A 13,276-nucleotide genomic window follows, 5' to 3' on the forward strand; every position below is an offset into this window, starting at 1 on the left:
TAATAGAGATGTTGATTTTTGTTTAGAGGCAGCTTTCATCGGGGTAGTACAGAAAGCGCAACATCAATTGGTGGGAAGCCTTTATACAGTAAAAACTTGGATTGATTTTTAGTACCGATGAAACATTAAACGAGATTTGCAAAGCTGCAATATTTGCTCTCATTATTTTCGTTCTGTTTTCCAACGTTATCCTATGTCAATTTGAATCGTGAAGAGTCTCACATAAATCAATCTGAATTTTGGCTGATGTGATTTAAAGCTAGATTACCGCTAGATTTTGCCTTTTGAAACTCCAGTTTGTTTTTAAATGTTGTCTTTGTTTTGACCTTTTATACTCAATTATTTGCTGTTAATCAATCGCTTTGTTTTGAGTGTATCAGAACGCGTGACCTAATACTCAGTAATTCCAATCACATAACCAATTATTCAGTGAATAGTAACTAGTACTATTTTCATGATAATATCTAGCCTTTTTATTGGAGTTAGCATGAACTTGCGAGTAAACTTGTTTAAAAATAATAATTTTTTTTAACAAACAATGGTATTGCAGAATTTTAATCAATATGAGGCAAAGAAGAGTTGCATACTCTCAAAGCATGGGACCTTAGCGTCAACGTGTCGTGTCAGCTTCTGTATCAATTTATATAAGGAACCTAGAAAGATTCAATGTATTGTTGAGGATTCAGTTACAAAAGAAATTATTAAAGTCTTATGTATCCAATATCAGTTTAAAGTTGTGCAAGACGCGTTTCAGGGTTGCTTTCTGTGAATATTTTGAATCTTATTCGTTTACAATAGGATGATGATGATGATATGAATGAGATCATATCAATGTTTATGGGAATTTATCATAATTTAGTTTGTGCATAGTTTTTACAAATATGAGTGACAAACAGTTCTCCATTAAAGCCTGTAAGTGAGAATCCCAAGTTCAAGTCATTCAACATTGCTACAAGTTTCATTCCCATTGAAGCATTAACTAGCGTTCGTTCCATCTCTTTCTCATATCCAGTAACAAGCAGTCCAGTGAATCCCACATCACTTACATGGCCGTTAGCAACTCTTCCGGTTTCTTATTCAACAACCATTTGAGTTAAACGAGCTTAATTGAAGTTAAGTGTAGTGCGCATACCCGTTGTTCTAGGGGGTTGATGATCACAATATCATTACAGAGAGAAAGAAAGAGGAAATTTCCTAACTTTTTCATTGTCGATTAAGCACCCATCCAAATACATAAAAATGAAGTTATTACTCTCAACGACTTATCCATCCACTTATATTAATTGTTGAAAACACTCACTTGACAACACATTAGTGTCTCGACTGTTCGGTTTTATCAGTTTGTTGATGTTTTGGTAACAGTTTATAGTCGTCACTTACAGGCTTTGTTTGGCTTTGTTTGTTTTCGCTTCATATTTTATCGCCGTTTCTTCTTCAACTGCATCTTTCATTTAGTTTAAACACTAAATCTGTGATTCAAACGTCAAGATAACGAAAACCACAAAAAACGGAGGCAAAAGCAAGCAGAAGGGGGTATATTTGTCATAATAATGATGAGCTCTAAATGGGCAATGGGCTCCGGAGGTGACGTCCGGAACTAACGGCTCCGAAAAATTAGTGGAAAATCTCCCATGTAACACTGGCACACACACCCAAACACACTCAAAGGGTTTGGTTATAAAATTTCAATTAGAATGCTAATTACTAGTCACTGCTTATGCGCATGGAACCGAGCAGTTCCGCTGATGTAGGACCCTCCGCCACACCCGCCATAAATATGCGTTAAAGTGTCATGCTCACGGTTGCTCACGGGCTGCTTTGGGCTGCTTCGAACGTCACGTTTGAAAGTGAAAAACCAGGAGGCAATGAAAACTACTGCCCCCTGTCATCTGTCCGCTTGCTTAACCAAAAGCATAACACAAATTCGTTCATTTTTTGCTTGCATAGTGTGACTGAAGAAGAGAGAGAGAGAGACCAAAAAAGCGAAAACTGCGAAAAACACACACAACCCCTCCACCTCCCCAAAAAAGCTTCACGTCCGGTCTCGAGTCTTACTCCCTTAATCGTTTTGATGCCCATTTTGGCGTATTTTGTCATGGGAAAAGACACCTCCTAAATGCGTGAACACCTCCCCTCTCCCCCCCTCCAGTACAATCCAATGGAAAACGAGTGTGTCGAGCACACCAGCTTTTGAGCTTTTGAATGAGTAATTTAAATTTGCCACCGTTGTTGTCGCGCACGCCAGGGTGGTGGTTGGTAGGCTTTAATTCGCTCTGAGGTGTGTTTTGTTTTTCGGGGAAGGTTATGCAATTCGGAAATGGTCATAAATTATGCACCTCTTTATCTGCTGCATTGCCACCATAATCCGACACACACACATAGACTCCATGCTACAAATGGTGTGTGTGTGTGACACGCTCCATTTCCCATGGCGAAAATCGCAGCTCGAGATCGGGAGAGTGTTCGACTATGGAAATGATTTAATTAAGAACCAGCAAACCCAAACCATGCTCATTCACTTTCAATTGTTCTACTTTGAATTGTCGGGCAGAGAGAAGGGAGAGAGAGAGAGAGAGAATAGGGCTCTTATTTTTTGGTTGAGTTTAATTGTGTAACAATTGCACACTCGGTTTTCCAGCATTGCACAACTTGCAACCCAGTTCTAGAGCCGGACACACGTCCTGGGTTAATTCACTTGTTTTTCTACTGGGGAGTTGCGAGGTTCCTCCCCAAAAAGAAGTAGGTTGAAAGTTTCGTCCGTTTGTGTTTTTTTTTCTCTTTCGTACGACTCTGCCGCGAAGGTTGGTTGGTTTTTGTTTTGCTCCAATTTTTAGTCTTGATATTTAACCACCATTCAGAAGCATTGTTGTTCGCGCTCTGCCTGCATGCTCTGTATGCTAATGCCCGAATGGAGTAGATTGTGCGAGCAGACACAATCATTTCTGCTTAATTTTGCATTTTTATTTACATTTTTGTTCTGCCTTTTATTGTCTTTCCTCTTCCACACTCAAATTGCTTATTAAGGTGTGTCTGTGATTTAGTGCTTGTTTTTATTTTTAAATGTAACACTGAATTGGAATCATCGCGCGACTGTTGGAGCAAATGGTTGGAAATTGCAATTTCACAAAATTGGCGTCCATGCTGCACACCAACACAAGCAAAAAAGTGCATTTGCATTAAGTGTGTTAATTATTAGTCATTATGTAAGAGCTGCTCAATAAAGGGGGTTCAAATGTGGTCGAAGGAATTTTATGAGACAAAAGCAAATACACATTTTGATGAACAATACAAGCAAAAAAACGTTTAATTGCTATAAAAATATTAATTAACTCAATACAATATATTTTAAATGCAGTTTGAAAGACTTTTACCCGTAAAAATGCACCCTTGGTGGTTGTAATGTTCTCACAGCATAAAAAAAACGCATACAACAGCTCATGCATGAAAACCACACAATTAACGCGAACCCCTTCAGCAGCAAATGGCATCAACGACCAGGTTCCCCTATATCTATCTTGCAGTGCCTGCAAAATGTGCACAGCTGCGTGCAGTAACCGCGTGAGATAACACACGCGAATCCTCTCTCAGGGTCAAGCCTTTCTTCTGTTCTGAAACCTACCCGCAAGTGCGCTATTACAAACACTGCCACTACACACCATTCGCCAAGAATGAACCGCGTTGCATGGGGCATATGGGTGTTGCCCATTTGTATTATGCATTTTCATATATTGCAAGCCCTCCACATTACCAGCGCGAGAACCTGTACGTACGACCAAGAACCGGTGGCCTGGGGAATCAAGGCCAGCGAAAAATGCATTCTGGAAAAAAAAACAGAACCCACAGACCATATCGCAGCAATCTTCGGCCTGTAACCCAACTGGGCGGACAAAACCCGTTTGGAGGTTTATTTTTTTGGGCATTTCAATAAAACGCGAAAATGGCAAAACAGCTCACAAGCTTGTGAAAAACAATATTGAAAAAACTAGATGATTGGTATAAAAACATCACCTACGAACAGCTTTTACACTCGTCTGAAAAGCCGGTCAGAATACCACTACGGCCGCCACAATCGAAACCATTTCAAAGTTTCGAGGCAAACGGCTAACGGCCCAAGAAATGGACCAACCTGGGAGGAGAGTGGGCGCACATGCAAGATTGTCCGATCTTTCTCCCGTGCCCTTTGGTCGTCTCTTTTTTCTCCTCCGAGTCCATCCCAACGTGTGTGTGCTGGGCTGCTCCTCCATCTTCATCATACACACACACACGCGTGCAAAGGTATGGAAAAACAAGGCCCACACAAAAAAAAAACCAAAGAAAAAAGGCAGACAAGTGATCGTAATAAAATAAAAGAAATGGAGAAAGAGAAAAAACAGGTTTTCCAGTTCCCTTCAGCTGCGCGCGGGACTCTCCTCCCTTGTCGGATTGACGTAACCGTCAACTCCACTGGATCATACGTTGGAGAAGTTGGTGACTGCTGCTGCTGCTGCTACGACCCGTTATGTTGCGACCAGACCCCAAGAACAAGCCCTCAGACGCGGCGATCGTACAGCGGAGAGAGAGAGAGATCGACAAAAAGAAGCGATCGCAGTCTCCAGGCAGTGAGTTGCAAGATATATTAAGAGGGACTCGTGTGTTAGGAGGTTAAAAAAAGAACCTCCGATTGACCCACACACAAACACACACTAGCACACACGCTTTCAACCATTCTAATGCCAAAACCAAGAAGAGAGACTCGCAAGAACAACATTCCTCAACATTCCTTCGGGGCCCCTTTGCGAAGGCGGCGGAGTCTTGCGAGTTCACAAGTTGATTGAACTTTCAAGAGGTCCTTTGTGGCGCTTGTTTTTTTTTTCGCACACAGTCTCGCCCCGGAAATGGGGACGAATGTGTTTTAGCTGATCTTTTCCTGAAAAATAAAATGTGCACTACTACGAACCTTTTGCGCGGATGAATGTATGTCGCTCCCGGTGAAGAGACCCCGGAACACGTTAGTGCGCAGCCTACTGCTGATGATGACGATGACGATAGAGATGTAATGTACGCTGTGGAGCAGGCAGTGGATTACGTTTTATCCTCAGGGGTAGAGGTAGTAGCAATAGAGGGGGGACACACTGGCTGGTACACTTATTTCGCGCGACACGGCCAACTTCCCGTTTTCTTGCGCGCTCCGGCGGAAACGAAACAAGTTTTGGATCAACCCAACCTAAAGGCACTGTTGGTTTTTATTTTTATGTTGCTATTTTATCCATTAGCCCTCCGCGCAGTTTTCCCTCGATCGTTGTGAGGGGTTTGCCAATTTCTTTCTCTTTCCTCACACTGATAACGCCTATCCAGCTGAGCTTGCTTTGCTGCACGACCGAAATGTCAAGCCCGGACAATTGCCGAGATAAAAGGGTAATGTGATGCAGTGGCGCGCACACGCACACAGAAAGAGTGGCTCTCTGCTGGGTAGATAAGAACGAATACACAAGCACAAGCCCGGAAAGCAAACGCGCGCGATAGAAATACACACTTTCTTTTGGGGGGTCGAACGCTGTGATGGTGTGTGATCAGTGAGAGAGCAATTTGCACCAGTGAATCGCGGTCACGAATTATTCGATCGTGTGTCCGGAGCTGTTTATAGAGGTTAAACGGTGCGCGGAGCAAGCTTTTCTTCTAATGCGTAACTACCACCAGAGACAGCCGCTGCTAGAACTAGAACACGCTAACAACACACAACGAACGAACGAACACGTCGCGATCGCGTAACATACACCAGACCGTCCAGCCGTGAATTGTGTGATCCGAGTGCAGAAGAGGTACGTGTCCTATCTTGAGCAGACTTTCAAACACACCTGAGTTGTTGGTTGGAAATAAGAACACAGGCAAACAGGCCAACACGCGCGTACTCGCAGTGGATATTAAACGCTTCTCAAACCGCGACCGTTGCGATCGAGAGCCAGAGTTAGATTGTGCAGTGCGGCAGCCAAAACGGAAAGCCAAACTCTGCGATCCGACCCGCGCGGCATGTTGCGTGCCCTGGGTGCGCTGGCACAGTGGGGTTTGATGATGGGAGCAAGTGGTAAAAATCTTTTCTTCACAGCAATAAGAGGAGAGACTATTTTGTTTTCGCTATAAGTGCGCACGACTGGTCCACTACTAAGCGCCTGAAAGGTATGCGATGCAATCTTTTTTTTTGGTTTTCTTAAATGTAAAATCATTGCAGATATGTGTAAAAAAGGTAAAAAGACTAAAATACGCATTGATAAACTGATTGTTGTATGCTATTCACTTCCTATTCTCCATAGAGACAAGCACTGTAAGTCTTTTTTGCCTTTTTTCAGGTAAATATAGAACATCTGTAGGATCTGAAGTCTCTCTTAAAATGATACTAAATAACATGAACTAATATTTTACACACTCTACATTATTCAATCAAAAATATCATCTAAAGAATGCCTAGTTGTTATGTGCGTATTATTTGTTACAAATAGGAGTGTAATAATTTTCCAAAAAGACAAACAAAAAAACTACAACTCAACTTACAATCAAGTGATTTAATCCATGAACGTAGACACGGGGTAGGCTGATATTATATATAATATTTAAAAAATAAAATTGAGACATTTTTTTAAGTGGTATGGCTAACTAGGCCATTTTTACGAAAAATTTAAAAATATTTTCATATTTCAAATTTTTAATTCATAACCAACTTTTAATAATTATGCATCAGTTTTAATATATTGTAATTATTACTTGTATACATTTTAATTCGAAACCTCTGAGACAAAGGTAGAATTTACGAATAATCTACTACAAATCTAAATTATAGCTAATTACTAAACTAAAAAAAATATAACACGGAAATCCAATCTGAATTTTACGAAAGAATAAGAGTAAAAATACCATTAAAGTGCTTTTCCATTATGGGACCACTCTAAAAACATAAAAAAGGTCTATTGTAAATAGATTACACGCATTTGCTTATTGCTGCGCGATGTAACAGTGCGACATTCATCCCTCATCGCGCAACATGCGCAACTGTTGCGTCCCGAACGCTTGAATGTACCAACAACCAACCAATCTGTCTAAGCACTGCACAGCACAGTAACGATGATATAATTGATCACCGAAATTGCAATCCCAATAGCAAGGGAGTTGGTATGCTGGCGTTACTCACTGATCATGTTACACACCACCTCACCTTTCCCCCTTTCCATTTAATCCCATCCTTCTGGCTCAGGTGTGTTTCGGTGTTTATTAAATACGCTCGTTGTGCATCGTTTGCTGCTGCTGCAATGCCTACTTTGCCTACATTTTACCGAACGCCGGGCGCGGACAGTCGGTCCGGGCTTCGCTTGCAACAACAGTGAAGCAGTTGACGACGGCTCCCGCCAAAGAGCAGAATTGTGTACATGTATACGTTTTCCTTTCTTTTCGTTTTTTTCACACACACGGAGAGCACGGGCACTGCTCTTTAGGGCAAGGCCACGCAAATTATCGGCCCCACGAAAACAGTATGCACGCGCGCGCGCCTCCATGTACGGATGCTAGGTGCTGCTGATGCATCATAAGTGAACAAGAAATTCGCAAGAGAATGTTGCCAAAAATATGGCGGGTGGCCAGTTTCATTAAATCAATTACACCTGAAACCACCACCGCCGACGGTGTGAGATCTGTGCACAGTGCAATTGCTCCAATAATAACAAACTTCACAAGCCAATCTGCCAATCATCAGGGGGTTAGAAGGCAAATGTTGCATTCAAAATGCACTCTGATCACTCACACCACAACCTTTTTTTATTGTTTCCGTGTTGGAGAGCTATTTTGCAACAATTTTGGCAAATCAAATGGCACTTTCCAATGGTGGTGCAGTGTTACGTACATTAATTGTGTAGCTTTTAGCACCTAGAACAGCAATATCCGCCTGTAACGCTAGTCCTCTGGAGCAGATAAAGTATGAGAACGTACGAACGGTTTTGCAACCTACCAGAAGGTCAGTTAAATAACTGGTTTACTGTTGCTTGTTTAATGGGTACGTGAATTGGTGATGGGGCCGCTGCTGGTTTAACTGGAGCGAATTTTGTAAAAATAGCACCCATGTTTATGATGTGAAAGGAAACGGAGGAACCATAAACAGCATTGATAATCCATTGTCTTGGACGTTTTTTTGTGCTTCCACCAACTAACAGCTTATCAGTGACGTTGGTACACAAACAAAAACATGCTTATTTTACTGAAGAGACTCCAGAATCAGTTTCGAGCGTTAATTTGAACTTCAATAATACTGCATGCTTGCATGCTTGTTAGCAGGATCAGATGATCCATGGTGATCAAACTATAACAAGCAAACCTAAACCACACACCACACAACACAGCCATCCAGTGCCCGTTAGCGAAGATGCACATTATGCTCATTAGCTGACAAAACCTGCTCAGCCCTTATGCTAGCCACAAATCGTTAACCATCGCCAGGGAGTCGAGGAGGTGTATAACGCATTAAACCACAACCACTATCTTTCTCTCTCCCTCTCTCTCACTCTGTATCTCGTCATTCCAGCTCACTTTCATCAATGACAAACTCCCGGACCCGGAGCCGAGAAAGTGAGCTTGCGATTGATTGTCGGGTGACTATTCTCCACACCGTGCCACGATAATGTATTCTTATCTTAACCCACAAACGGCCGCAGGTCCTATCTAAACCACTAACGCCCGAGATTCGCGCGGCTTCTTCAACCCTCCTACCCATCACTCCCCCACTGTAAACGGGGCGGGAAATTATCCCGTCCACGTTGGTCGTCTTCGTCGGGAGCGTCGCTCCTCCTCTAGGACGACGTCCGGTTCAGTCGGTCAGTCAGTCAGTCAGTCAGTCAGCCAGTCAGCTAGTCTGCAAACAGTCTCCCTGGACATCCCCTTCCTCCCCCCCCCCCACCGCTCTGGGCTAAGGGAAATCAGTTCAGGGGCAAACAACAACCGGCGAACGGTAGAAGGATTGTGCTGCTGCAGCAAAAGAAAAGAAAAGGAACAGAAAAAGGTCAACACAGATTTCTCTCCATCCGATCTTCCTTTTCGTTGGGGTTGGTTTTTGCCACCTTCCCGCTCTTATATAGAAGCAGCATTAACGGAGCTCTCTGCAGCGAAAACGCTAATAATTCTTTCGATTATGCATATGCTAATGCGGTTTTGTTGGGAGGTGGTGGTGTGTTGTGATATTTATTTTTTTGCGCATTAGAATAACATACAAGCACAGAAGGGAGATAAGAGCTCTTAGTCCAGCTTTTTTGTGTTCCTGGTTTTAAATCAACCCAACAGCGATCAAGTCGTATCAATGTGTACAACTGTTATTCCAAGTTCGGGGACGTACACAACTATAGGAGCGAACATAGCTATGACATAGTGATCTTTTCTTTGCAATGCATAAAAGTAGTATCAATGATGATCGATTGCTTATTTGACACCATTTGAAAGATCATCTGAGTCGGTTTTACATGGTTTTACTGAGTGTCAAGTTCAGAATGACTTAATGTCTCAATATTTGACCATTTTCTGAATCTATATTACGGCCTAGGTTACGGCCGTATCAGAATATCTTTCCGTAAGTAAATGAAATATATCATTGTCTAGGTCTCATTTGCTATCTTAGGCCCAGTAATTGTACTGATTTTTGAGGATAACTTCCAGGATGACTTTGATGAGAATCAATCCTGTCTTTTAGTATCAGCAATTCCGCAACAGGCTCAGTATTAGTATTGGCTTCAGTGGTAATCGCTTCAAAGTGGCTTGGTTTATGTCTCGGTTATTCTACTTAGCCTGGGTCCTACTACCAATAATGACGCCATTCTTTGGTCTAAATATGTATCGTCCATGAACTTGGGATTTTGATCCAGTGGATTGGCCCATCTTTATCCCCCTGAAATGGTCACATCGTGGATTTTGCTATCCACGTGAATAGCTATCGTTCATTTTATATGTTCTATGCAGAACGACAAAAGATGTGCTGCTTGGCGACTGTACTACGAAGTCGGCTGTTACTGATTGATCGCGCAAACCCCTACGTTGTGTTAATTTTTATGTTTTTTACTTAAAACTGCTTTATTGAAATATAACGCGAAACTTTTGTGTGCTACGCAAAGCCGTTGCTCTTGGTGTGTCGGTTCTTGTATCAATTTGATCGATCTTTTCCCGCTATCCTAATCGCACCAATACATACAAAACAGAAACTGTCAAATATACGCACAGTCCGATAAAAACGCAATTACGTGAAACGCAGTTGAAATATTTCAATTACACCGTAACACACATTCCTAAACACTGATAGTTAAAATGATGCTTAGAATATTTATAATATGCAAACGACATAAGATGGTTCAGGCTTGTGCATCAAGAGATTTAACTAATTTAGGGGTTTAAGCTGCTAAATTCAATGAAGAGTTAAATTAGATTAATTTCTGCATGGACATCTGGCAGCAAAGTTATCTGCTGCCTTCTTATCTGCTTGGTTTAGTAAACCGCCACATTCTTCCACTTCCTACTACTTCCTGCCAAGCAAAGATTGATTTTGTTTCGATCGCCTCACATATTAACCTGTGACTCGTGTGCTGGTGGTACTCTCCACCATTTCATCGATCAGCCGAGTTGCATAAGCATCCCTCCCCTTCCCTCACCGATCGCTATCGGTCGTCCCTCCTGTCGTACGCACATAAATGCATAAATATGTAGCGCGCAAAACTCTATTTTCTCGGTTCAATCGGTCGGCCTAAACGTACGCACAGCACCACCACCAGCAAAACTATCAGGAAATTATCGAACGCATTTTCACCCTACCCTGCGTGTGTCCTGTGTCCGTGTGTGTGCAGGAGAGCATCGGAACAAATCTGGTTTATTTAGTTATTTTTACTATTATTTTCCACCGCTTCGTGCGCGGTGTGTTCCAAAAGAGCCGGCAACTGGCGAAAGAAAATTGACTCTGGCCATATGGCAAGCAGGAAGACTTCTACGGCGGCTCCTGCTGCTGCTGCTGGCAGTCTGTCTCCTGCCGAGCTGTACTCTATTCAGACGGCAAATTTATCGATGAAAAGTTACACCGGTGTGTCAACCAACCCCAAGTTATACGCCAATAGTGTGTGTTACCATTACCACCGAGATCGGGTCGTCTGTCTCTAGGGGCGGTTTATGATAGCGAACCAAGCGTAAACTGTATCATGTCACTTTATCTATTACAACTAGTAAAAGCGGTTGATAAATTAGTTTCACATATGGTTAATTTAAAATAGAGTATTTTTAATAATATTTAAAACCCATTTTTTATATAACTAAAATTCAATTAGCGATGTGTAAATCATAGCATTCGTTCAATGAAAATCTAGTTTTGAGCTTAACGAGGTGTACCTTTGTACCATCTAACGATCAAGAGAGAGACACACAAAAACACATTCCACTCCACTGAGGGGTGGTGATAGTGGTGTACTCGGTGGTGTGTGATCATCCGGCGCATCTCGATCAGACGACATATTTTATACACCTCCCCATCCCGTCAACATCTTCTTTATCACCTTCACCGTCTGCACTACGACACGTTGCTTTTCCCAAGGCAACGTTGATCGTTTAATTTTCTTTTCGTCCGCACCGAGAAACTCGTTCTTCCGGTGGTGCAATCAGTGCAAAGGACTGACAGACATTGAGAAAGTCGGACGGGGTAGGCGGGGGAAGAAGGTTCGTTCGCATTGAAAAGGTGCAAGTGAACGCAAACATGGTCACTTAGTAGCGCCAAGATCCATAGACAAAGAGGATCATAGAACTTTCCTTTATTTTTCATTGAAAACAAATTAAGATAATTTAAGAAATAATGTAAATTTTTTAAACAAAAATATGATTTTTAATTTTTAAAAAAATTATATAATATAAAAATATTAAAAAAGAACCAAAAAACCACTATCACAGAGAGCAGTAACCGAAGCCAATGCATGCAGCTTTAATTGTGACAAGAAAGTGGGAGAAAAAGTTCTATTTATATAATCCCCTCCTCTTGTACCGTGGAGAAAGGAAGCAAGAGGCAGCAAACCAAAGTGTTACATTGTGCAAAAATAGAACTGCAAAGGAAATAAAATAAAATAAAAACGATGCGAAAAGTAAACATTTTACACATCGCGAAACCACTGGGAGGCACGTCCTCCCGAGGAAGCAGTCGAGAAGCGTCATTCCTCGGTCACACGACACCAGACAACCAAGTCTCTACCAAGACCAAGGCAAACTCTCTCCCCGCCCGAACCGATCCTAATGGTCGTTTTACTAAGGAACATGCGCACCACTACTGTCCATTTGCAAGACCATTAGACGTTAGAGGGGTCTCCACGTACGCGAACCCAGAAAGAGAGCAAATTGAGCAACTGACAGAAGAACCAAAGCATCAGACCATACAGCGACAGCCTGTCTGCCAGTTCTTGTTCGGCGAGAGAAATGCTAGCATCATCACACCATCACAAATATATAAGCCGTTGGAAAGAAAGTAATGTAGAAAGTGGACGTTATGTTGGTTGTAAAATGATAGTTTGCATATATCACGACCACTTTGCCCGTTTTATCAATTAATTGTGGGAGATATCATGGCAAATAGAAGTAGTTATTGTAGGTAACAATGTTGCAAAATTTGTTTCTCCAATTAGATATCATTAAAATTTATTGCTTTTTACAATTTTTGGAAGGAATTTATATTTCAAATATTGCTGCTTACAACCTCAGGCAAATGTATAAATCTTTCCTTTACACCTCGCAATGTTAAATCAGGCTTTTCTATAATAGTGTGTATTAGTAACGTTTGCGTTGGAAGAACCGGTACTCAATACAGCAGTTGTGTGCTGTTTGTTTTATTCTACCTTGTTTTTTTTTTCATTGGTCGATTTTAAGAATCAACACACGCTCACAAACGCACCCAGGGGCGCTCGCGCTCTTTTTTATCGCGCCAAACCAAACCCAGATATACTTCTGTACGCATTTCTCTGTTTGTGGGGCGTACGCACGCATTCGTGTTGCTTCTCCGAATGACAAGGGTTGGTGTGGAAGTTACCTAACACCGCACAGGTGAAGACTTTGTATTAATCAAATTACAAATAAATTTTTTTTAGACTTTTCTAATGATTTATTTTTAATTTAAAACAATTCAGATCAATAAAAATAATTTGTGTGCCAAACTAGTTCAACCGTCTTTTTTGCGAGTACATTGCATACTTTCAGGCGCAAAGCGAGGCCATCAAGGAGGAATGTTTACTTCTGCTCATTTTTTCTCAACTCTAACACACAA

At 41.7% G+C, this 13,276-nt stretch overlaps 2 protein-coding genes across 3 annotated transcripts in view; one reads left to right on the plus strand and one right to left on the minus strand.

Annotated features, from left to right (window-relative positions):
* Positions 1-5,969, minus strand: part of LOC120900627 (alpha-N-acetylgalactosaminidase) — a 49,211-nt gene extending 43,242 nt beyond the window's left edge. For both annotated transcript variants that reach the window (XM_040307897.1, XM_040307896.1), the window contains exon 1: positions 4,937-5,969. The gene's annotated coding sequence lies outside the window, so the exon portion shown is untranslated. The remainder of the gene's footprint in view (positions 1-4,936) is intronic.
* Positions 1-13,276, plus strand: part of LOC120900626 (6-phosphofructo-2-kinase/fructose-2,6-bisphosphatase-like) — a 71,738-nt gene that overhangs the window by 50,968 nt on the left and 7,494 nt on the right. The gene's annotated exons all lie outside the window — the stretch shown is intronic.

The sequence above is a fragment of the Anopheles arabiensis genome, chromosome 3 (genome assembly GCF_016920715.1).
Source record: "Anopheles arabiensis isolate DONGOLA chromosome 3, AaraD3, whole genome shotgun sequence".
Taxonomy (NCBI): Eukaryota; Metazoa; Arthropoda; class Insecta; order Diptera; family Culicidae; genus Anopheles; species Anopheles arabiensis.